This window comes from Poecilia mexicana, unplaced genomic scaffold (genome assembly GCF_051168715.1).
Source record: "Poecilia mexicana isolate PSO_F unplaced genomic scaffold, ASM5116871v1 scaffold_7, whole genome shotgun sequence".
NCBI classification, from domain to species: domain Eukaryota; kingdom Metazoa; phylum Chordata; class Actinopteri; order Cyprinodontiformes; family Poeciliidae; genus Poecilia; species Poecilia mexicana.
In genome coordinates this window covers 29,491,367-29,516,633 of record NW_028263376.1, presented here as the reverse complement: position 1 = coordinate 29,516,633, position 25,267 = coordinate 29,491,367, and the positions used below count along the sequence as shown (strand labels likewise).

At 39.7% G+C, this 25,267-nt stretch overlaps 1 long non-coding RNA gene across 1 annotated transcript in view; it reads right to left on the bottom strand.

Moving 5' to 3' along the window:
* Positions 1 to 5,308: 5,308 nt before the first annotated feature.
* The window catches only part of LOC106932465 (uncharacterized), a 44,275-nt gene continuing 24,316 nt past the window's right edge, over positions 5,309 to 25,267 (bottom strand). Inside the window, exons 3-4 of the long non-coding RNA XR_001421280.2 lie at positions 5,533 to 5,626; positions 5,309 to 5,451 (exon numbers count right to left, since the gene is read on the bottom strand). This is a non-coding gene — a long non-coding RNA (uncharacterized LOC106932465). The remainder of the gene's footprint in view (positions 5,452 to 5,532; positions 5,627 to 25,267) is intronic.

Genomic DNA, 25,267 nt, shown 5'->3' with positions numbered 1-25,267 from the left:
CCTCTAATTACAGGTATGGTTTACCAGCCACGGCCTATTAGTGTTTCCTTCAAAAACTATAAAAACTAATGACACCATCGTCTCGTTGCCTTGGTTTTCTTGAGCCTCCCTTTTTCTCCCTTTCCATGTTCTTGGACAGTGCGGATTATTTTTAGCTCCGAGTGGTGAGAGTTGTACTCTTACAGCCAAAGCCAACGTCGGGTTTCTCCTTTGGTCAGCAATTACCGTCCTTTAGTTTAACTCTGACTTTTTAGAAGGGCCTGAATTGCCGCACATTTCAGTTAAAATAATCCTGAGATTTGGGAAGTGGTAAAGTGTAATAAATGTCAGGGGGAAGAAAAAAAAATCAAAATCATGTTGCAGAAGTGACCTGGTGAAGTTAGAACACAAATACACATAAGCTTCAAACACACCATTGTAAGTGGTACGACCTTACACAGCTGTTTGGAGGAGAGTACTTCTGGTAGAGTTGCTCCCCCTTGTGTTACCGGCTTTGACTGCAGGCAGAGTAGATCTTAAACTTCAGCAAAACACAGATTTCACACATTTCAAGACATTTGGTAAGTCACTCCTGTTGGTTGTTTTGAACTGCTCAGGGGAAGCTGTGCCTTCACCGTTTACTACTTTGATACTTTGGCCACGCATAAAAGACGAGGAGACCACGTCGGTGATCTGAGAACACAGTGCTGCCCTCAGTTTCGCTGCCACAGGCCACACTTAAGATGGTTATGACTGTTCACACACTAGAACAGGCTTCAGTGAGTTTAGTGCTGTCCTCAGGGCAGCGCTGACCTTCTAAAAGGTAGTTTACGGACAGCACTACTGAATGCTTTGAGGGCATATCTGTTAATGTTCAGTTCTTCTCTGCAGGGACAGATGCAAAACAACAGAGAAGAAGGGATTCAACTACATTACATTATCAGATTTTAACCAACATTTGTGTCATTTTGTCTTGTGGTGCAAGGACTTTTTTCACACAGTGCTCTTTTGTGTACAAAGTGCTGAATAGCTGGTTGAAAAAGGCACCAAAGATTAGTAGAGCATCATCAAGAAATCGACAAGACAGCAAAACTGTCAGAGCCGTTTTGTCCGGCAAGCCGCATGTCGTCCTGCATCCATTAAAACATCTTGTTTGCTTGTTTGTTTACCTGCCACTCGACTCTATTCGGCCCATTCAGTGGTGCTTTGGTATTCACAGCGATGTAAAACATGCACATCTAATATATTATTTAGTCATATTTGCCCTCTGTAATAAAGCATATTTTTGAATCTTCCGAATATGACATTGTATTTCCATTATTTTCTCTTTAAACATTAACCACTGGCTGTGACGGGGATGCATTCCACGTTCTCTTCTGTGCTTAAAGATTCAAATGCCTTACCATGGGTTGGGATAGGCAGACAGCGATGTTTAAACAGAGCTGACATATGAAGCAGGGGAAGGAATGTTTTTGCCTAAAATCTGCTGAAAATACAATCTTTACAAGTCTCCCCCCCCTCGCTTTCTCTCCGCTGCGCCCCCCCGCCCCCATTACATTACAGTGCTAGGCCTGCAGTTTGATCCTCACCAGGTGCTGAGTGGGGATTTCTTCCTCATACAGGGTGATAATAACCTCACATATGACACATACACACATACGAAACCAATGTCTGCGCATTGAATGAATGCTGTTTCATTATGAGTAGGCTTTACTGTATCGATAAAGAATATTCTATTCCATTCTACTGACTTGATTATATGTAGTTTAGCTGGATGCAAAGTAGATCTGTGGAAACTGGGAAGGATCTTCAGGTGGCATTTGTTGTAAATCGCCACAACATGAATAAACTTACCAGAACCAAATTAATTCTGGGAAAAAAAAGGGTTTCACACATGATTTAATACTGGTGAACTCAAAATTATTCAGAGTCCCAGCAGAGTTGGGCTTGAAATAAGCTTTTTATTTTACGTGCATGTTTTTATACTGGAATACCAACCTGAGACCTTACTACTACGTAGACTTTGAGCTCATCACCAAAGATAAATTGTCAAAATTGCAGTAAAAACACACAAAATATTGGGTCTGCAATTTTAAGACAGATTTTGTTGTGATATCAATTGCAATTTTTACATTGAATATTAAAACAAAAATATTCAATTGTGTTTTTGCACAAGTATCATATCATCTTTTGAGAGATCCCTTTCTCATTTCCAGTCAGAAGTAAGCTTGTCGTTTGGAAGAAAATATTTTTAAATCTATATCTGACAGAGGTATAGCTAATTTTGGACCTTATGAGCTTATTTATGTGATCAAGCATAAATAATTTTTGCTTAATTTTTGAGGAGGATCTCACAACTCGACACTTCAACCCCAATTTTTATTCAGCCTCTTTCTGAGGATGAATAAAATAAATAATATATACTGCATATATACATCTGATTTGTTGTGTTAGTTTTATTATGACTCCTGAATTTGATCATTAATGTCTGCCATTTTTTAAGAAAGGCTGTTGATGATAGTCATTTGCATGAATGACGGTTTAATTCCTTAAATGAATACATGCTCTGTCACTTAATCAAAAAATTATAATTGCTAAAATTGCATCCACTATTTTGCTATTATACAAAACTCTCCAAAATTAGATATGCTCAAAGGGAATAAAAAACTGGTTTGGAGATATTACTTTTAGTTCTAACCATGTTATTACATCACCGTTTTCATTGTGGTGTTCCAAAGATATCCCTCTGTTCTGTAAAACAATGTTATTTCCCAAATAGGTCGGCTGAGGTAGGCCTTAAAAGTGTCAAGACCACCTGGCAGGTAGGAAAAAAGGAGCCTTGTTAACCCCAAAAGTTCCCATTCTGTCTCAGTGATTATAGAAAGCCACGACTCCACACCAGAAGCGCTGGATGCCCCACTTGCTGCTAGTTGGCTGATTGGCGTGCGGCTCGAAAAGCTACTCTCTCACATGGTGTCTTGACTGAATCTGAATCAGACGCTGATTAGATCAAATTGCAGAGAGAAACCTGTGTACCCCTGTGTGCCCACCTTTATATATCGCCTCAGTGCCAGCAGTTAAATTGGACATTTGGAGGCAGAGAAGCGGCGTATTTGATTATACGCCGGCTTCTCTACCAGACTGTCATGGCTGGAGGAGCTGAGACTTCCTACCAGCAACCACCAATTTGATTCGTGTTGGTAGGAGAGAACAAAAGAAGTTACAATGTCGCCACACCACAGAAAGATTCAGATTTTTATTCTTTGTCTTGGGCTCTCTTTTAATCCATACTGACATCCATACACATTCAGTAGCATAGAAAAGTACATCTGAAAATCCTGGGAAGTCTAAAGGGTCTTCATCTTATCATTTATCTGTCAGGATGGATGTTGGTTGTGATACAAAAAAAAAATCTCATTTAAAAGTCTGAAAATGCTAATATGGACATAAGAGAAAATGAAAAGACAGATGGACAGGGGGCAGGACAGGAGTGTAGCAGTGAATATGCCCCCTCTAATTGTTTTATTATAGGAGCAGCTCATTATTAGAACGGGAGGGAAATGAATGACACAAATGGATGCGATGGTTGACAGCTGTGCCAAGATGAAGAGCCGTCTCCTTGAAACAGAAGCAGAGATCAAAAAAGTGTGTGTGTGCAATGCCTAGCACAAGTTGTGGTCTCCTTTGGTATCCTTTCTCCAGATATGATTGGGAAACTCACTTATTTCTAAGTGATTAAAACATCATCATGCATATATAACAGATTAAGGTAACTAGTTAAACAGGGATCTGAAAACCCAAGTCTTTTATTTCAAATTTGTTTGGAGAGTTCGTCATCTTTGACTGACTAGGGTTTTCAAGCTCCTCGCAACATTTTTCACACCTCTCATTTTTTTTTTCATATACTTGTAACATTACAACCGCAAACATCTCGGAGTGACATTTGTTCATAATTAGTCATCTTTACACGGTTCAATTATTTCGGTTCAATTATTTCAACATGAAAATCTTAGATTAACAGTGTAGCAATATTTTTATTTATTTATTTATGTATTTATTTATTTGCATTTTCCCCAAATACTTTTCTTAGATTAAAAACATAAGAATTAGGATATTTCATTTAACCACAAACAAACTAGATAAAACTATTGTTTTACAAAGGGTTATCAAAGTTTTTGTCAGCTCTAGGTACAAAAGGCTGATCTCTGACCCAAGCTGACAGGAAAAAGCTTTAATCAGAGTCAAAGTAGCAGACAGGAAGGCCACAGCTCAGATGGACAGGTATGGTTGACCACAACACAAACCTGGTCTTTATAGACCAGTAGCAAAATTCCTCTGATTCATGATTCAGCAAACCAGATCACAACCATGCACCATTTTTTGTTGGTCTATCACAAATACAAGCCAAATAAAACACACTAAACACACAACAAAATGGGAAGTTTTCTGCATATGAGTACTTCTGGAAGGAATTATTATTTCTTCTAAGCATTGTCGCAGCACTGCATCATGCAGGAAAACAAAAAAGACAGAAATATAGGAAATGGATAATGTGTTTGCTTTTGACTGACCTAATGATGGTGTGGATTTATGCAAAGCTCAGATGGATAATGGAAAAGAGGCACAAGCAAGGATATTATCATTTGGTAGAGGAGGGGTGGATATGTATTGCATGATTGATAATGGAGTAACAACATCAAGCAGAGATGCATCAAAACTGGAGTTATAAATCAAACTAAGATATTATGTTCCGAAGAACATTGCATGTCAAAGGGGCAAAAAAATATATATTTTCTTCATACATACTCAGGGGAGAAGATTGGATGTTTTGTGTGTGTTTATGTGTCTATTAGGGGGGCACTGAGAGAAAGTCACATAAACGAGTGGCAACATCTCTCCCCAGAGGACCGGCAGTGATGAGGAGGAGAGGAGGCGCCACTGGAGTCTAGTCGAGCCGGGGGAACGGTGGGACGCGCTCAGGCAGCATCTCTCTTTCTCTCGGTGGCTAAAAAATAAAAGTCAACAGGAAAAAGGGCTCGGCGCGCGGGTGCCGGCATGATAGCCTTCATCTGTTATGGTTAAATTGAACTGTCAGCTGCTTGGTGTCATTTCCATGGCTGGATGAGGGGCAGAGGCAGAGGCAGAGAGAATTATGGGGGTATTCACCGGGTGATCACAGTGTGCAACGAGACTGTTCCGCCAAATTAACTCCCGACAGAGATGGGGAACACGGCGTTAGGCTGTCAGAGAGACAGAAGGATGGCAGGATAAACAGGCAGAGAGGGAAGCAGAGAGAACTGTAGTAGTGGATTTTAAGAGGAGGTTTGCTTTTATTTATTTATTTCCCCCACCCCAAAAGTTATAGCGTTAAAACACATTTCATAGATTGATGAAGTTCATGGAGTTCACGACAGGAACCCAAATGCAGCAAACACTTTAGAATAAGAGATCCAAAGTCAAGAATGACAGGCTCTGAAATCAAAGAAGCAGAATATAATTTAATACATAATCTAAACAATATGGAAATAAAGATATTGAGAAAATTATTCATACCCTTTTAATTTTTCCATGTCGCCAAGTTGGCACCCCAAACTTCAATGAATTTCGTGGGATTTCATTTGATAGACCGACGCAAAGTAGTGCACCACTGAAGTGAAAGGAACACAATACATGGGTTTCAAAGCCTTTACAAAAAGAAGCTGAAAAGTGTGGCCTGCGTTTGTTCTACTAACTTTAAACATGCTGAGACGGAAATGTTTCCTCATCTATTTTAGCAAAATATCTTGGCTGGACAGAGAGCATAAGACGTCGATTTTAAATTCATAATTATGCACTTGTCCATGTCGTCACAAAATCCCAGAGCAACCAACTGAATTTTGTGCTGAAAATTATCAAAAAAAAAAAAAAGAAAAAAAAAATTACTTTTGAAAAGCAGCATAAAGAGGAGCTCTGACTTATATTAAAAATTGCTTCAAATTACTGACACAAAATCGATTTTTTTTTTTTTTTATCTGAGTTTTTCAGATAGTGTTTTAGTGTACACCATGTGCACTCAGGAACACACTTGCTCCCCCCCATCCCCTTCCAATCCTCATACTTAAATATTTATACAGATTCCTATTATTGTATTAACTATTTATTGATTTTTTAATTTAAAAGATTTATACCAGGCACTGGGAACTGCAGGGGACAGTGACTTTCACCTATAGACATCCATGGCTGTTTGCTGACTTTTAATGCTAAATCAGTACCTGTATGCCTCTTGGCATTCAGACTCGGAGAGCGAGAGAAACGGAGAAACGCCCTGAAAGACACAACAATACATAAAAAGATAGAAACAGGGGGGGGGGGCAGAAAAAATTAGCAGGAAGGGCAATCTGGTTCAATATTGCTCCTGGTTAGGTATTGGTGAGCTGTGCTCCATCTCCCTCTGGAGCGGGTCACGCGCTGGCAGTTCGCACAGAGCCTTGGCAATGAAAATGCATTGCTCTGCTCCATCTCTTATTGATTTACATCTTAAGGCTCTTTGCATGTGAAGCACTTTTCTATAAAGCTTCAGCTGTCAGAGGGCCAAACTATGAGCCCATTGGAAACCAGTGAAGAATCTAATCCAAACTTTCAACTAGGAAAAAAAAACCCCCAAAAAAAACATTTAGAATGCAGTCAATATCCATCAGTTGTTAAATTAAATGTAACAAAATTTAATAGACATTTCATTCAATTTGTCCAAAAGAGACAATTTCAAAGATATTTTTTGTCATAAGTTCTCTGGTTTTCAAAATTGTTTTTACTTTTTATTCCTGAGTTTTAAACAATCGACAGTGAGAGCGGAGTAAGCAAAAATCCAGTCAGTCGAGAACAAACTGGATTAACAAGAAAACATGAATGCTCACTTTGAACATGATGTGAGTAATCACTTCTATTGCTTTACCAGAAGATGGATTGAGGGACAGATTTATCTTTATTGGGAGGTTCAATCAAACAACGACCAGGCCAGAAAGCAAAGAATAAGAGAAGACCTGTTGTGGTCAGCAGGAGGATGGATGTGTGTGGAATGGCGGGTGGGGGAAAAAAGGTTCAACGATGGAAAGGAAAAAAAAAAAAAAAAGCGGAAGGTGTTGGAAGTGAAAAGCAAATCGTGCTTTCACATAGTACCCCATGAGTGACAAGGAAACCATTAACGGAGCAGAGTTAGGCATAGGGATTAAGTCTACACATGCGTGGCTATTATTCAAGCTAATTAAAAGTCTTTTTTTTTCCTCTCTCTCTCTCTAGGAGGCCAAGACCACTTCAGCAACAAAGCCAGCAGAGAATGAAGCAGGAAATGGCTCGAGCAGTTTTTGCTTAGCTTGCAAATGCCAATCCACGAGGGACAAAGATGGATCGGTTGAAGAGCCTTGTTTGGAATGTGGTTAAAAGTGCAATAAATGACAAGCAGTTTTGAAAGATCGTCCCCCCAAAGCACGCAAGCAAAGCAATCAGCTATTTAAAGAAAAAAAAAATATCCTAAAACATTTATTTTTTTGTTTTTGCATTCCAGTTAGACGAGGCTGTTTTGTTGAAGAGAAACCCTTAGATTGTCTTCTTCTACAGAAGATGACAGAAAAAAAAAGAGTTATGAAGGGTTCGGTTTGTGACAATAAGAATTTACAGCAACACTCAGAGCTGAGGTGCCTCTGGTGTATGAGGACTAAAACAATGGAAGTATAAGGCCATGGTTTAGGTCCCTTTAATGTGATATAACCTGATTGTGAAAGTATTATTGAAAATAGTTCCATTACCTTTAGTAGAACGATGTCATATCACCATGAGCCTGTTTAAAACTTAATACATAAAACCTAATACTGCCTCCCTGCTGATTTGGTGACACAAATCAGCAGGGTTTTTATTTGTGTTTCACAATAATTAGACAGCTAAAGGACCCAGAAAGCAAAGAAATGATAATTGCTGCACAACCAGCCCCAAATTCAAAAGTTTCTTGAATACAGCTCAACCAATGTAATTTCAGAGAAACAAGGATGACTTTTGAGGTGCAGAACATCAGACTTAACATTTATTATACTGATGTGCAGCTGGTTGCCATCCACCACACAGAGGACTAAGTGTGAACAGGAACACAAAACGTTTAACTATAAAATCAGTAACTTCAAGAAAGGACAATTTAAAAAGTAAACATTCAAATTTGCTTTTTAAACATTGATATTTTATTTCACAAGTGCTTCAACTCACTTGAGTAAAGCTCTTGTTCAAATGTGATTCTACTCAAATCTGGACTGTGTTCGCTTCTCTCACCGAAATCTCTTTAACAGGTCAAAAATAATTGTGTGGTCCACTGCCACAAAGGGAGCTCTATATGAATCTTTCACACATGTTTGCACAATCAGGGCTGACCAGACCACATAAAAGCGCTGCAAATGGCCTACTTAGAGCTGGAATAAGCTGGAGTAACGTCACCTTGTGAACAAATGTCAGTCAATAAATGATTGAACGTTTGCAGCAACTGTATCACACCACTGAGCCTGCTGCAGATCGACCCCACGGAGGTCAGCCGAGCTGCCGTTTCGCAGGATCAACTAAATTTTACCCTTTTTCACTGGCAGAGCAAATTTCAGGAACAGTTGTTACTGAAACAATGAAATTATTTTTTGTAAAGACGACATTTATTGTGAATTGGTGCTACATACATCAAATTTAATTTTGAAAAAAAAAAAGTAATGTATAGACACAAATCACTGTTGACTTTTCACAGCTTCCTCACAAAACAATGTAAGATGTAGCGTTGGTTATAATCCTAAAAAAATAAACAAGATAAACATGTTTAATTTGACATTTACAATCTTTATATCTTTCTTATGTCAAGACAGAGTTTGGCAAATGAATGTCGGCCGAGGGTAAACGGACACATGTGAGTGCATAATTATATTAATCTCAACATGATAAAATAGATACGATGTAAAAGAATTTCATTCTTTTAGTCACAATCCGTATCTCGCAATCAGAAGTGAAGGAGACAGAGAAAATTGACAGCTTTGCTTTTTGGCTCAGTTCTTTCTTCACCGTGAAACTTGGGCAGTGCCCCCATTACTGCAGATGAAACCTCAATTGAGGCTTTAAAACTTATGAACCTGACTGATACCAGTCTTGTCAAACTGGCTCATCTCTACCTGTCTGATCTGTTTCTAACACATCGACTTTGAGGACGGAACATGTACTTGAAGTATTCGAGCTAATATGCTGCCACGGTGAAGTGATGGTTACTGACTTCACCTGTCAGTAGTTGTAATGCTTTGCCTTACCGAATTTGCATCAAAATCTCCAGTTTTGTCTATAACTACGTTGACTATCAATCCACTAAATTTAATTAAAGACAATTATTAAAAGTAAAGTTAAATTTGTGGTCCATGAACAGTCCCAGTTCATGGACCACAAACCCTGAATGTCATAACCGGTGGTTTGTGTTGAGGATGTGGACGCAGGCGGACCCAGGAGGTAGGTGAAAATGATGAGTTTATTGATAATAATCCAAAGCACGGAACAACGGAGAACAGTACAGGGAAACAGGCAATACATGACATACGACAGGGATCCAACGAGAGACAAGGACAACAGGTGGGTTTAAATACACACGGGGTAATCAAGGGGATGAGACACACCTGGGAAACAATCAACGCGGAGGACAGGACAGAGACTTACAGGAAAACGGGACTGAACACAGAAAATCTCAAAAATAAACACACTGAATTAACACACCTAAACACTGGAACAAACCCAGCCCGGCACTGAGAGGTGACTGACACCCATGTTCGCCTGTCAAACAGCGGCAGCTTTGGTCTAACAATTGGGACCAGCAAAGGCTCTGTCCCAGCGGCTGTAAATAGCTGCCAAGTATCTAAGCTGAGGAGAGTTCACCCAACAGCTCCTGAGAGACCAAAAGAGGGGCTGCCAGCCTCTAAACAGACAAACAGGAGCATTACCGATGCAGACAGCCACCAGGAAGGAGGCTGGGACGTGGGAGAACAAGGAGCCAGCGAGGGACACGTCACTTTGCTGCTTTTCCACCCACACGCATGCAACAGCGGATCAGTCAGACGGGATTGCACCTGACGCTTGACAAGCCGCCAACATGGCAGACAGGCACAGAGAGATGAGAGCGTGCGCCGGTGAAAGTGAGACCCGAGGAGGAAGAGAGGGAGGGTGCAGATGTTGGAGTGCGGTGAATGACAGACGACGCACTGATAGGAAGAGACGGGTGTAATGGGCTGTGAAGTGGAAGACCTCAGGAGACAGTGAGAGAGACCATCGGCCTGTCAGCACGGAACAGCCTCTCGTCTTCCTCTCTCTCTCTCTCTGCTCTGACAGCTTCTCGTTACTGCGCAAACACACACAGAGAGAAAGAGGTGCAAACGTGCTATTCCGGCGAAGAAGATACATTAACAGTTGAAGCCCCATTTGTCACCATAACTAGATGACACTTGTTGGAAAACGACTGTCAGTCACAAAATGGCAACAAGTGAACAGTAGTAGACTAGGGGGAGCGAGAGAAATGTGCATAAGGCCTTGTCTCGTCCTGATGCACATTTAAGTTCGTCCTTATTTTGGCATCCCGACACTCTCACATGCACATAAACACATCCAAGGATCTGGATTGCATCACTGATACAGATATTTACATCCCATTATACCTTCCGTTAACTTTATCTTCAATAAATGTTAATTTTATGCAACTTCACCCATGCATCAGTCTTCTGTTTCTGTTATGGATTCTCTCACTTCGGCCCCACCAAGAATTTTTTTTTCACCAGCCGCCACCGATTCAGACTTTCTATTAGTAATATGTTTGGTGGCAGGTGTTTGATGCAGCATTAAAAGGTTTAAAGGGCAAAGGAGTAATAAGACGGGAGAAATTCCAGCTAAGTTTGTTCAGTACCAAACCAGCAAAAGCCGTATTTTTTTTTTATTGCAATCTTCCTATAAGTCAACTATTAAACATTGATGTACAAAACCTTGAAAAAAAATATGTTTAACTCTCTCTACGTCATTTTTGGTTTACCTCATATAGGATCGCCTTCTTCCTTGTAACCTACTAAAGTGGCCTAAAGTGACATAGATCAGGGCTTTCTGATACCCTGTCAGGTTTTCTTTAAAAGTTGGCTGCTTTTCACTTACTGACACATTCGTATATCAGACCTTGTTAGCAATTACTTTAACTAAATTTCTGTTTAAAGACTTAAAGAAATATGATGTGAATAATGATCAAGTATTTCACTCGACTGGGAGAAAAATCCGGGTCTTTTGATGAGATGTCAGAGTGAATACAGCCTAGAGTGACACAATAGCTAGCTTGATCAGATTGAAATGTGTTCAGATTCAGTCATTTAAAATGATTTTTTTTACACTTGCAAAATTAAATAATCTGATCATGAAGTGGAGCTTACATACACTAGGCTACATTCAGAGTAGAAGCACTGACATGCGGAGTTGTAAAATGTTCCTAAAAAACACACACACAGAAGAAGAAGTTGTTCTTCTGTTTGTGTTGAACATAAAAACAAGAGCAGCAGTGTTTGTTCTGCGTTTCCTGAGCGGCAGAACTGAACCCAGCAGGAAATAAGAGTTGAGACGTTACGGCATTCACAAATTAAGCTACCGGCTCAGCAGTCTGCCGTTAGTCTTCCCGCGTTGGAGGATGAGAGATCAACAGTTTTTCTTCCCCATCAATATACAGAATGAAGTGCCTGGTTTTCCAATTTCTTCTGATTGAATTCGAGCTGAATTCAATCATTTTTAGTCTGATTGGCCAGTTATTCTGATTGCTTATGTCCATATAAACGTCTGAATTCACCAGCAGCTAGGCAAAACAATGCCCTCACCATTCTTTCCTTTCTTGCAAGACAGACAAAATTGGACTGGTTGAAAATATTTTCTGATGAAAAACACAGTATATGTCATGCTATGGGATCTAAAGAAGCATCACCCGAACCTCTTAAGGTTTTAAATTCAGGTAGCCGGCCTGTATTCAGGATACCCAAGCAGACAGTCTGAGAAGTTACCCTCACCATGCAGTATCACATAGAATAGTATTATTGAAATATATTTATTAATGTATTGCAGTGTAACTTCTAATTTATTGCAACATACTAGAAGTTAGACTGCAATACATTAAGAAATATATTTCAAAAATGCTATTTTATGTGATAACCGCATGGTAAAAATGCTAACATGCGAGGCTTGTAAAGTGCTTATTGTTGTGCCAGACATCCAGACATAACTGGGATAAACAGCACAGCCTAAACTGCCTCAGTTCAATCCTTCACCCATCTGTGGCTTCAGCTAATCCAGCTGTTTTCGTTGCCCCATTACCCTTGCCTATCTCCTGTTTGGTCTCATCTTGCACTCGCTGCATGTGATAAAAAACAGCAACACAGTCGGGGGAACCAAGCTGCTTCTTAATTTTCCCTGACAACCACCTTTAAACACGCAGGCCCAAATCCACACTCTAATTGAAAGCACATTCCTATTCCAAACAAATTAAGCACAATTAAGGCCCCTGAGTTATGAGTATCTATCACTGTGAGATGTTTTCGTAAAAATCACTGTGCTCTAGATCAAAGTCTCTCGACCCCTCGGCTTAATTGCCTCATTAAGAGCTCCCTTCTTTGTGCCACGAGCTTCATAAATACAGGGTCTGCTCGTTTCATTTGGGAATTACACTAAAAGACGCCCCTTAAACTAATCGCTTCCACGTTTTCAATAAAAGTTCAGCTGTTTTTAGGTAGGGAGCAAAATGAAATTTTCTTCCATTTATAGGGCATAATTTGCTGGGCCTTTCTGACCCAGAGTGGGATATATCATTTTCACTGCGTCCGTGACGAGGCACAAACTTGTAGTTAGTTAAAGCTTCCGCAACGCTCCAAAGCAGGGCTAACTTAAATAAAACACAAGCGCTTAGAACACATTAGCTTGGCCTATTAGGTGTGGCGTTTGACACATCATAACAGGTGACAGGATGAAAGGTGTCACCACCAGGAACCAGAAAATCACATGACAGGAAGATGATTGTGTGCAGCTGAAACAGAAAAGCAACCCCCGCATCCCTCCTCCTCCTCCTCCTCCTCCTCCTCCTTTCCTCATTGTCGCAAAATACCATCTGAGCATGGCTGGCTTTTAATTTAATCTTATAAATGAGGTGCTCACTCCTAGACAACATGCTGTTCCAATTTCGAATGGTTGCTTTATTAGGGGGACAGCGACACAGAGGAGGGAAAGCTGAAGAGTGGGAGATGGAGAAGAGGAGGGGGCGACGTAGAGAAAAAAAAAATGCGAGAGAGGCCAGGGGAAAGACGGTGGTATGGAACATTTGTTAGTAATCCAATTCCACATACCATATGGCTTCATTACCATTATGCGGGAGAGAAGACTTCAGTCAGTCTGAAAATAAAGGCCTACTTAGCCCCATCCAAACTGACCCCAAATGAGACATGTTTGTCTCCGTGTGACAGTGTTAGTGTTATTGCCCTGCTTTTGAATTCTTTGCGGTCGGCTCAGATGGAGCGTGCAGCTGTGCGCGGTTTCGCCATGCGTGTCCGTGCGCACTCGTGCACGTGGCCGTCTGTGTCTGGGTGTGCATGAGATAGGGATCGGGCGGTTTCCCAGTGACTGATTATCACGGAAGAGAGTCCTTAGTCATTACTGTGCGGAGAGGCAAAGGGAAGAGAGAAGGCCCATAAGCCAGCTCCATTCAGATGTGAAGATGACTGATAATGCAGGAGCAGCAGGACCCCTCGCTGGGTTCATTGGCCCCTAAGTGCTCCTTTGCTGAATGTGTCCCTTATCTTGCCCTGACAGCCGTAATAGAATATGCATAGCTCTATTAGCATACAAGGTAATGGCACCCTTGAGGGAGGGCACTGACATAAAACTTTAAGTAGAAATCAAAACATTGGTAAAGGCAGAAGCAGAATAAAAAGGGGTTATTGTCACCCTGCGCAAACACGCCCCGAGGCCTCGGCTGTGACTGCGTGCAAGGTATGCTGCCGTCACGCTTCCATGCACATCTGTCTGCACTCACGGATACGCAGAAAATTTAATAATCTCCGTACGGCAGAACATACAAATATGTGTCATTTTATCATTTACAAAGAACAAGTTACATATTATGCTCGCATGCTGCACGGAGGTATGCGCGGACACACTGCTGAATTGCCTTCCTCGGGGCATCCGAGGAAATGAAATGAAGCTTGGAGCCAAAACAAATTTCACTGTACCATCGCAACCGAGTGTCCACACACAAGAGGACATTAAGGAGAAAAACAGCATTTCATAGTCATCAATAATGTTTCTAGTTAAGGTTTTTGAAAGCATCACATTGAAAGATCTTTAATAAGGTAGTAAAAAAAAAAAAAAGGTTTTGTTGAATTAAAAAAGAGTCATATGAGATTTTAGAAAAGAGTACTCATTAATAGTTTTAATCTTGTTAAAAATGTGTACAAAAGGATTCAAATAAATGGTTGTTATGCAGACTAGAAGACCCCGATATTAAACTGTTTACAGCAGCACTTCTACAGCGGCATCAGCATTTTCTTCTTGATCTAACATTTTAGCACGTCCAAGCTGGTAAAATAAACTCAAGACTTTATATAGCCTTGTTTGTCACAGTTATGGCTGTGCCAATACAATTTACCGATACTGCAGCTTTGAGTATCTGTCGATACCGATGTTGACCCAATCCGATATCAGCACAAATTATACTTGTATTACTTTTTTTGCATTATGAGAAAAGGCTTGATCAAGTAATATTATGCCGAGAACAATAGTCAACAACAACAGGTATGAGATTAACTGACCCATTTAGTTTTACCAATGGGTCAGCATGCAGGATGCAAAGTGCTGCTGGACAGAAATGCTGCAGTGAAGTTCTGGAGCGAAGTGCTTCTATCTCTGTGCTTTTATTGGATATTTTAGATGCAGGGTGATATAATCTGATACTTGTTGCTTGGCTGATATCGGACCGTCACGGTTCCAGTTGTTAAAAACATTTTAATTATTTTTATGCCTGTACTTATGACCATGTTGTGTTGAGAAGCTATTTTCTCACATGTCTGGCTTACTTGAACAGCAATTTCTCTTGTCTTTCCAATCCTGAAGAGAAATAAGTCTGCGTGCAGGGAGTCACGATGACATGGATTATAAATTAAAAGTGCGCGGTTAAAAAACTTGATCGGAGGGAAAATGAAAAAAATATAACTTTTCCAAGACATGCATCTCACCGGTGATTTTGTTCTTTTGGAAAATGTGTGCCTAAACTTTTGAATCATCTACCCTTTCATGTATGGATCGCTGAGATTGATAAGACGTTTAAAATCTTTGCTCAAGTCCCATTTTTATCCTTTGGCTTTTGATTCTAGCAGAGTTTCAGATTCTTCCTTAGTGCTAGTTTATGGTGTGCATTTGCAATTTTTAAACTTTTCAAATGTTTCTTTGTTCTCTTGTTCTTATTGTTGTTTATCTTATTTCACCTTATTGAGTTGGAAGGCACTTCGGTCAGCGTCTGTTAATTCTAGATTTATTTTTGTATCTTATTTGGACGCATTTTATTTTGCAGCGGTTTCGATTTATCCATCAAAGATGATATAAAAACACATTTAACCATTTTTTTCCCCTTTCTTTATTTTCCATTTTTTGTCGGCAAGGTTTTAGCTAGGAACCTCAGCACTGCCTAACATGTACCTCTAGCTATGAATTTTTCCACATGTCAAATTGAAATGTGCAATATTGCATCAATCTCTATTAAATCATTTTGGTTGACAGCTCACAAAAATTCCTTGCAAGACATTGGATAAAGTCATGACTTATCTCTGTTATGTTAACTTCACCTTCTGTGGTTTGAAAAATTTTTTTCTAAAATTTAGTAGTTAGCTTCCAATAGCTTTGCTAACAAGGAATACATTAGAATAATGAAAGAAATCAGAACAAAATCTTAAACTCTCTGCTAATGTAATAAAATCAACTTTAATCAAAGAGTAGCCACCACAGAAAATGTAAAATGTCCTGTTAATGTAATTAAATAAGAAAGGTGAAAACAGTGAGGACCTGAAAAGGTGGCAGGCTGCTAGCTGCAGGACAATCCTTGGCTGCAGCTAGAAGATTTTAAGACAAAGCAGGGCAGACAAAACCACAAAGAACAATTTGCAGTCTGCAGTGCGAACATTTAACATAAGAAAGCAATTTACCGGTCCACACATGTCACCGTCAAGAGCAGAAAGAAGAAGAAGAAAAAAAAAAAGAACACAGAGAGAGGCCGAGTCCAGTGAGAAGCTTAATTCAGTCTGGTGGGACAAACCAGGCTAGAGAGAGCTTTTCTAAATTATTAACTTTTATTATATATATTAACCTCTAGGAAGAGGCCAAGGAAGTGGTGTCAGTGCAGGTTAAGAATTAACACCACCAAGGTGAACAGTTAAATAAGTATAATTCTCACATTCGGCACAATCTCTTCCATTTCTCTTCCCTTTCCTCCACTCTGGTAAGCATGGAAAACAAAATCAACAGTAATAACGTAATAATATGCCTAATTGCATCCTCACTTGCAATTATGGTGATTATAAAGTCCTCTTTGATATGCAGTTCTGCTCTACTATCGATATGAGCCATATGGGAACACGGGACAATTATGCTAATCATTCCACATGCAAGCATGTAAGTGAAATAAAGTTCACCACCCCGAGTCGGAAAGGCCAGTGAAGAATGGGCCATATGTTGAAACTTGGACCATTAGAAAATAAAAATTAGGCTAAGGCCGGTCGTCAGTGTAGGTCTTTGATGGAGGAAATATCCCAGCGAGTCACCACTTACTGGCTGTTTTATGTTAATTGCCATGAAAAATGTAGGTTAGATATCACTAAAAAATATATATGTTGACGCTTTCCAAAATACTTTACATTATAAAGTCTCATAATTAGACTTGGCCCAACTTTTATGGCCCATTTTGGCCCCTAGTAATGGCTTGGCGCTTGGACCCAAACAGACCTATAAAGCACAGCCTTGCATTGTACACAGGGCATTATTAAAAAGAGGCAGACACAATTAGAAGCCATCAAATCTATCTCAAACTGGGCAGCATAATTTCTTTGCTTAGGGTCTGGTAAAACAAAGACCTGCCTTCTCTAATGTGCACTTTATTTAATATGCTGATTACATGGGTGGCCAGTTTAATGATCATTCTCTGGGCTACATCTGTTAAGAGGCAAAACCGTGAGTCTGGGCTAACACAAATCCACCAAACAAACACGGCACAACACCTTCATAACGTCAAAAAACACCCGCCTCCATCGGAACCTCACACCATAGGTACAGCTAGTGAGGAATGATTAAAAGTGACTTCTTCACCGCTCAGGGTTTCGGCATTTATTGTAGCCTGTGAGTCCTACCTGAAAGCCTGTGCCTCTAGTTGGTCATTTCATTTAAGGAGGAATGTGTGTGAAATGCACACTGTTAGTTTTCCTCTTCCCCTGCGTTGTTGGTTTGGCTGAGTGACGAGAGAAACTGATTCCTGGCATCAAACCCTCACTCTGTATTTTATGGTGGCTAAACAGTTTCTCTTTCACTCCGTCACACTTGCCGCATTTCGAGGATATAAACCCCAAACACGTATTTACCAGTCCAACAATCAATTTTTTTTTTCTAGCTATTATTCTGGGAAGGTTGTATAAGGCCAACCTTAAGAAAGTCTTCTTTCTTAAAAGCCACTGCAGTTTTTCTTGAGGGCTTGGTGCTGATAACCAGAAAGATGTGTTGATTAGAGCCGTAACTGCAACAAGAGTGTGGACTTGACACAGTGAGCACAGGCTGCGTACTGCAGCACATGCTGTGTGTGCGTCAGCCTGTGTGACTGTGAGCTTCTCTCAACTACAGCTTTTCTTCTTAGTCCATGGAAGAAAAGAAAACTCATTCAACCAACAAATAAAAAATAAAGTAAAACAAAAATGTATTGTATAGAGATAATAGAGTTAGAAATGGCTACAAAATAGAGTGAAACTGATTTGCCGTACAGGGTTTATAACTATTGCTAATTTTCAACTCTTATCCTTGATTTGCACAATGATTGTACACAAGTAGTGCACAACACAGAGAGTCAGCACAGGACTAACTATAGATATGTACTCGATGTAAAAATGTGCCTTTGTAACAGAAATTAAAATAAAGAGGTGGTAGGAAAGCTGGCTGTAAAAATCCATTAATCAACTGTGCCACAAGGTGCCATAGATAAGTTCGTATTTTGGCGTGACTCTCATAAACTACAGATAAACACCTCGAAAACTGTTGAATTATTTCTGGATCCTAAGTTAATCAGTGACCTATAGCCATACATGGTTAATATTTAAGATGGCGATTTGAGTTGGTGCACACATGTGACAAGTGTAGCCACAAAGGTTCACCAGCGTCTCTATTTTCTTAGACAACTTCGATTGTGTGGCGTCTCCAAAATGATTATGTTGATCTTTTGTAGAGCAACTGTTGAGTCTAATCAGAGATATGGCATTTCTGGATGGTTTTGAAATCTTACTGTTAAATTAAAAACCCAAAGTCTGGTGAAGATGGCAAATAAGATCATTAACACTCTGGGTCTATCCTCCCCACAACACCTGTTTGAACAGGTTACCGTCATACAAGCTCAGAACATCTTGTCTGACAGGTCACATGTGCTCGTATCAGAATATGCTCTCATGAATTCAGGAAGAAGGTACAGGGTTCCTTTGTGTCAATATAACCGTCTGAAACATTCGTTTGTACCATTCTCCATTAGCCTGATAACGGGCTGACTAGCGGGGCCTGGACAAACTAATGGGAGGCCCAGATGGTGATCAAGAGTAGCATGTAGAGGATGTAATGGAAATTGTTATACTGCCGATCTGACATTTGTGTTTTTACGTATTTTTTGTTTTTATGTATTTATTAATGGCTATTGTCCTTTGTGGATGTTCTGTTCTTATTGTTGTACTGCAGTTTTTGCCCCTGCTTTCTAGACAAATTTCTCCTATGGGAGACTAATAAATTATGTTATCTTATCTAAGCAGCATAATTTCATACAAGTATAAATGTGTCTCACACTTTATCATCGCAAAATGTCTCCATATTAAATGTATGAAGTATCACCTGTTTGACCAGCAAAGAAAGCTTCGGTCTCTATATTTGTGCAAAACTCTTTAAGTTAACTTTCTGTCATTTAACTCAAACACTTTGACAATGACAAGTAGAGCTTAATTAAGTCAAAGCTACATTATTTTCTGATGTGCAGCTTGTGGGTCAATGTGTTCTTGCTATCTGGAACAGCAAGATTTACCAGTGTAGCTAGGTGAAAAGGAAAAGATTTTTCCACTTTTGTAGAGCATTAATTGGCAAAAAGGCAATGTCGTCATGTTACTGAGTCAGTTCCAGAGCCATTCAGGTTTCCATTGTAAGTGACCATGGTAACAACAGATCCAGGTAAGATGTGAACCCACTTTTTGAGACTTAATAAATATAGATTTAATTAAGAGCAAGTGAAGTTAAAATTGAAGAAATGTGATGTATCCTAAAAACTCTGAAAATGGTCTGGATTAAAAATCATAGCAAAAATAGCGACTTTCCAAATATAAAAGTCAAGACACTTTTAGAAGTTAATAATTAATGTTTCATGACAATATACTGTTTTTTTTTCTTCATCACAATAGTAAAATATCTGAAGGAGGTTCCACTAAATCAAAGATAAAGTTCCCGTAACCATTAGATTGGACTGAATACGCAAACAGAGAAGGACCTATTTTGATTACTTATTACTTAATCTTTAATGTATTCAATCAGTTTACTGGCTGCTTCCCCCTCACTCTTCTTCTCCACTCTCCGTAAATAAATGGAAAAATATTCAGTGCCCAGGGCCACTGCTGAACTTCTCACTCTCTGCATCCAATTTGAAGCAGAGTTGCTGTGATGTCACCGGATCGTCCAAACACAGAGAAAAAGAAAAAGGGGAAGAAAGGGGAAGAAAGCAACCAGAGAGCGAGAAGCTGACAACCTTCAGACCTTCAAGGTCATGCTTCTTAACCCCACCAGTGAAAAGAAAAAATCCAATAGCACTTTATGAATGTTTGAGTTAGAGGTCATTAATGCAAAAGAGCATCTGTTTCCAAAAGAATACAAATGAGGTGCTGTCCTGCTCCGCACCTTTCCCAGCTTAACTGCAATATGCCCCTGGGCACAACATCCTGAGTGTTGAGTGGGAAAGTGGGCCCTGAGATGTGGATTGCACAAAACATTGTCCAACCATCTCTTTGGGTTTTCTGGTTGCATATTTATAGACACTAGTCAGGTCAAACATCTGGCCTTCCGCTATTGAACCATAGAGCAGCAAGAACATACGATCAGACGTCTAAGTGATTCTTAAACTGAGGTACAGGTCCATGCTTGAGTATTTGCTCATTTGTCTGTAAACGGATAAATGTTTACAGACAATGTAGACAAAGATGTGTTAAAAGTTTGAAAATTTCACTCTCATTTGTGGCCGCTCAGTTACTGGTGGCAGTCTATCATAAAACACATGTGTAGTCTACTTCAGAGTGGATGTAGCCTCTTGCGATATAGTCACCGCTGGGTGTGCAATAGTCTTTATTCTGGCACCAATACCACAACGTAGAAAAGTACCTCATGCCCATTGTGGTGGAGTGTCCGCGTGGCTATGGGTGTGTTTGTCCCGTTGCTGATGGGTAGCATCAATTCTTTGGAACACAAGGAAATTTTAAACTAAAACTCAGGTGAATCATAAGGTCTTTCAATTGAAAAACTGTCCAAACCAACATAGGAATGGTTCACAAGATAAACCTTCTGTCATGACCATCTCAGTTCCCAGACCTAAACCCAGTAGACAATATGAGGGCTAAGCTTGGGAGGAAATACACAGAGGGGCAACCAGGAAGATCCGTCCAGATTTTGCAAAGAGGAATAATAAAAAATGGATCTTTGCGCGGTCCTATCATTTAGAAAGTGAAAGAAAAAGTACCAAAGAGGAAACGTAAAATTGCAATAAACTTGCAATTATAAGACAAAATTGACAGCTTACATTTTCCTGATTCTTTTTAATGTTGTCCATGATAACATCTCTGCCATTCTGAGATTCACCATTTTGGCCAACATATACTCATATAAAAAAAAATTAGCATCAAAGAAAGAGAACAATTAGCCAACAGGCCTGATATATCATTCGAATTCAAAATTTGCATACGTAGCACTTGAAATACCATTATGACTAAATATTTCATCCAGGCAGTGCTTTGGAAATGCAAAATTGAACACACTTGTATAATGACTGCAAAAGAAGGTAGTAAAATATTAAATTCAGAAGTACCAACAAATTTGCAACAAATTTTTAAGCGGGATTATTTTCAAACTACTAAACAAATGCATGTTTTTAGTTTTCAGTGCAAGATTATGTTACTGCAATAAAATCTAAAAAATTTTTGCACAATTTTATTCCCAGGAGTACCAATTAATGTGGCCAACAGTGTATTTTATGCGTTTAAAGACTAACGGAACATTTGCATACGTGTCAAGGTCAAGTGGAATCTTCTTAAATGTTAAAATCTTCACAAAGTTTTCAGTGAAACAAGTGTCCTGATTTAGCCTGCAAATTTCATGTGTGATTAAGCATCAGGCCTACATTTCCAAATCAAATAGTTTCACAAGGATAACTCGATATCTAACAGCCCCTGAAACTCTCTAAGAGCTGCACGCTTCATCTGCTAGAAATAAATCCAATACAACACCAAGACCCGCTGCATTAGAGGAAAGAGTGTGCGCATTTTCTACATGAATATCTTCTGCACAAAAAGTAAGTAGAAGGGCTGGTCAGTTTAAGTAAAGCAACAGTGCTGCTCGCCCTCCTATTTACCTGTGTTGGAGCATGTGACCACACGAGAGAAAGAAAAGGCCGCGGGGAGGCAGGGCATTGAATAGTGTTGTCGCAGCAGCCATGATGATGATGGAGCGTCTACAAATATGACTCCAAACAGGGTCATTTTGATGTACCGGCAGTAGGCAAAGGCTCGCCCGTTAACTCCTGACCTTTTCAGCATGACCTGTGGGGGTTAGGGGGTCTATCTGCCAGGGGAGGATGGAGAAAAAGGGAGAAACAGAGAGTGGGGCTGTGCAGTGTCACGCCCATTATGACCCGCTAAAAACTTGGACTGCTCTTTGGCGAGGAGCCATCCATCATCGGGGCCTCTCTAATCAGCATGTTTGTCACTGTAACTAAACAGTGGGCTGAGCCACATCGGCTCGCTATTGGCCCTGACAGGGAGAAATAAATCTGCTGCCGGCCAATGGGCTGCAGGCAGCCGAGCGTGACAGGAAAGGTGACAGACTCTTGAGGTCTCAACTAGTGCGAGATTAAGGGGAACTAGTCCAGACTCTGGGGTGGAGGAAACATTTGAACAGTTTTACTGGTCTTTAGCCAGGGGCTGACGTTGGGGCTGCGGCGGTGTGGGTGTTGAAAGTGAGAATGCCTTTGTCTTCGCTCTCGCTAAAGACAGGTCCATTTGTTCAGTTAGGAGGAACTCGAGTTCCCTTTGTACAACGCTAACAAATAGGTGCTCTGCTTGCTTGTCCCCGTGACATCTCACACAGGAAAAGTCTTTCCTTTCGTAGTCGTACTGGATTTATTCTGACACATTCTTAGGGGAAGATGTCTTCTCTAACTACAGATTCTCTTTATAGGTGGAAGTAAATTTGGACTTGGTTTCTTTTAAAAACTACATATTTCAGATAAATGCCAGGAAGCTTTGCCAATAATGAAAAAAAAATAATCTGTAAACAAAATTCTCCCTGAAACAAGTCATGTTTAAGTGAAATGTTGGTCTCCGCATTAACAACCCCGCATATTGAGCCAACTTGCTGTTGTTTTGTTATGTTATGACTGGCCCCCTTGCTTACATCTCAGCAGGCGGGCTGTACACAGAAGCTGAAAAGCTGTGGTTACTTTACCACTTGGAGCAGGAATCCTTTTTCCACAACAGCTAGTGGCTTGCAAACGGGGAAAAACAAAGTTTTCTTGACGACGCAATGACGTTTGCTAACAGAGGCTTGGAGGAAAAACAAAACAACAACAAAAAAAACCTTCTGGGAAACCTCAGGAAATCACAACCGGCACTATTATTTTTAAGGTTTTATGTCTGACATCATATCACTGTAATCCTTGCTTTCTGTGCTGGTCTTCAGCAGATTTGGTTAGTGTCTAAGCTAACTGTATTGTATGGATCTCAGATTCAAACACATATCTTTTGTTTCTAAAGTTTGAGAAGACAGTTCAAGACATGGTTTTGGATATGAGCAGAATGACTCTATGCCCAGGGCACTATGGCCCAGGGTTGCCATTTGCATCCAAATTAAGACAACTGTTATTGGTTACTTTATTAACTACTTCTTTGCGTCTTCAGTCTTAAATCCAACTTAAGATTCACCAAACCTTTATTCTATTTCCAATGTCTTAGTTTTTCACTTTTGGTAAGAGACGAGCATGGGAAGTATCTCTCAAGTAGAGCACGACTAGAAAAAAAACAGCTCTTTTTTTAAGGGCAATATTTATAGTAAGTACAGTAAAACATTATTATGGAAAGTATGAGCAGCAAGCCTGGCTATTGGTGGAGACCTCAAGGGATCAGGTTGCAGGAGGAGGAGCTTGCCCAGGATGGTGTTCATAGAAAAAAAAATTGCTACTGGTTCAAGGTTAAAACAAAAGTAGAACTTGACTTTGGGATTTAAGAGCTGCTGATGCTGCAAGGTTTGCATTTAATAATTACAGTTTGAAGTCTGAAAAGGTGACACTAAAACTGATAAAGACTGAGCATGTTTCCATGAATTAGGAATTAACGTTTTAAGTTAAAATAATATTTTGGTTCTGTGCTTCTATGTGAACACTGGTAATCACTATTTGAAATTTGGAGTTCATAAAAAGACATTGCAGATCTCTTAAAAGTTTTTTTTCTTTCTTGCAAAGCAATATCCAGTTACTTTCAGTAGGTGTTTCTATCTGGTAAATTAAGTGTGAGTTGTTGTCAATTATGTAGATGCATGCAATATTTCACTCATCATGCTGAAATGCCAAAAAAGTTTGTTCAGTTAAAACAACTGTTTTTTTCCCCAATTTTGTATAAAGCAATATAATTTTTAAAGTTCAATTCAATTATATGTTTTGTTTTAAGGAGATTATTGGAGTGCACTGAAGTTTACCGCTAATTTTCCTTTATAAGTGGTCAGAATGACAGAATTGTTTCATGAATTATTTGTAAGCACTGTGATAATACCATTGTGATTAGTAGCATTAGCTACTAATGATGCATAAGTTGCTGCTTCCCGTTTTCGATCTACGCAAAACTAAAGAGTGGTTCATTTTTTCAGCAGGTCTGGCCTGAATTTGATCATCTCCAGTTCAAAATCTAAAACAGAATGATGAAACCCTAATTGCAGATCCTTGAAATGTTTTTTTTTTTTTTTTTATAAAAACACAGAAATTGGGATACTTTGTTTGCCCACTAAATATTTTATGAAAGTCTTGACTTGAAAACCCAGCATTGTGTATTATTGTCTTAGCTGGATGTATTCTTACACCCCTGCCATTTACAAAACATATTGCTCGCATAATCAATGCTCTTAGGCAATGCTCCTGTCCAACATCCTCCACTTAGGTACACAGGCACAGATTCTTAGGCTAAATGAATATCTTCAGTTTCATTGTGTAAGTGGACACATCAAATGGGAAACATGTTCATACTTAACAACACTGGTAGTAACCTTGGGTCACATTTCAAGCTCTCCGGATTATAGTAGTGGTGGCGTCTGGGTGCGGAAAAGGGGGAGCACATGCATATACTCATTTCTGCCAAGTAAAATGACACTATATCAAATCAAGCATTTCCATATGTGGACTGGCCCTTAGTGCAGCTATGTAGGGACCATGGCAATGCACCAAAAGATGGGCTGTGCTCTCCTGTTCAGTAGCATTTTATGATCTTTGGAGCCTCCTACTGAGAGGAGAAAGAACTTGTCTCCCGCTGGATATGCTACTGTGTGTTAGATATGATGAACAAACAAAAAAAAAAGCTGCAACTATCCTCAATGTTGACATATATGTTAATCAGTTCAGTGTCTTGCAAAAGTATTCAAGGTTTTTTTTTAATTTTCTCAAATTAAAACCACAAAAGTTCAATGATTTATTGAGATGTGCATGATAGACCAACACAATGTAAGGTCAAATTGTCAAGCA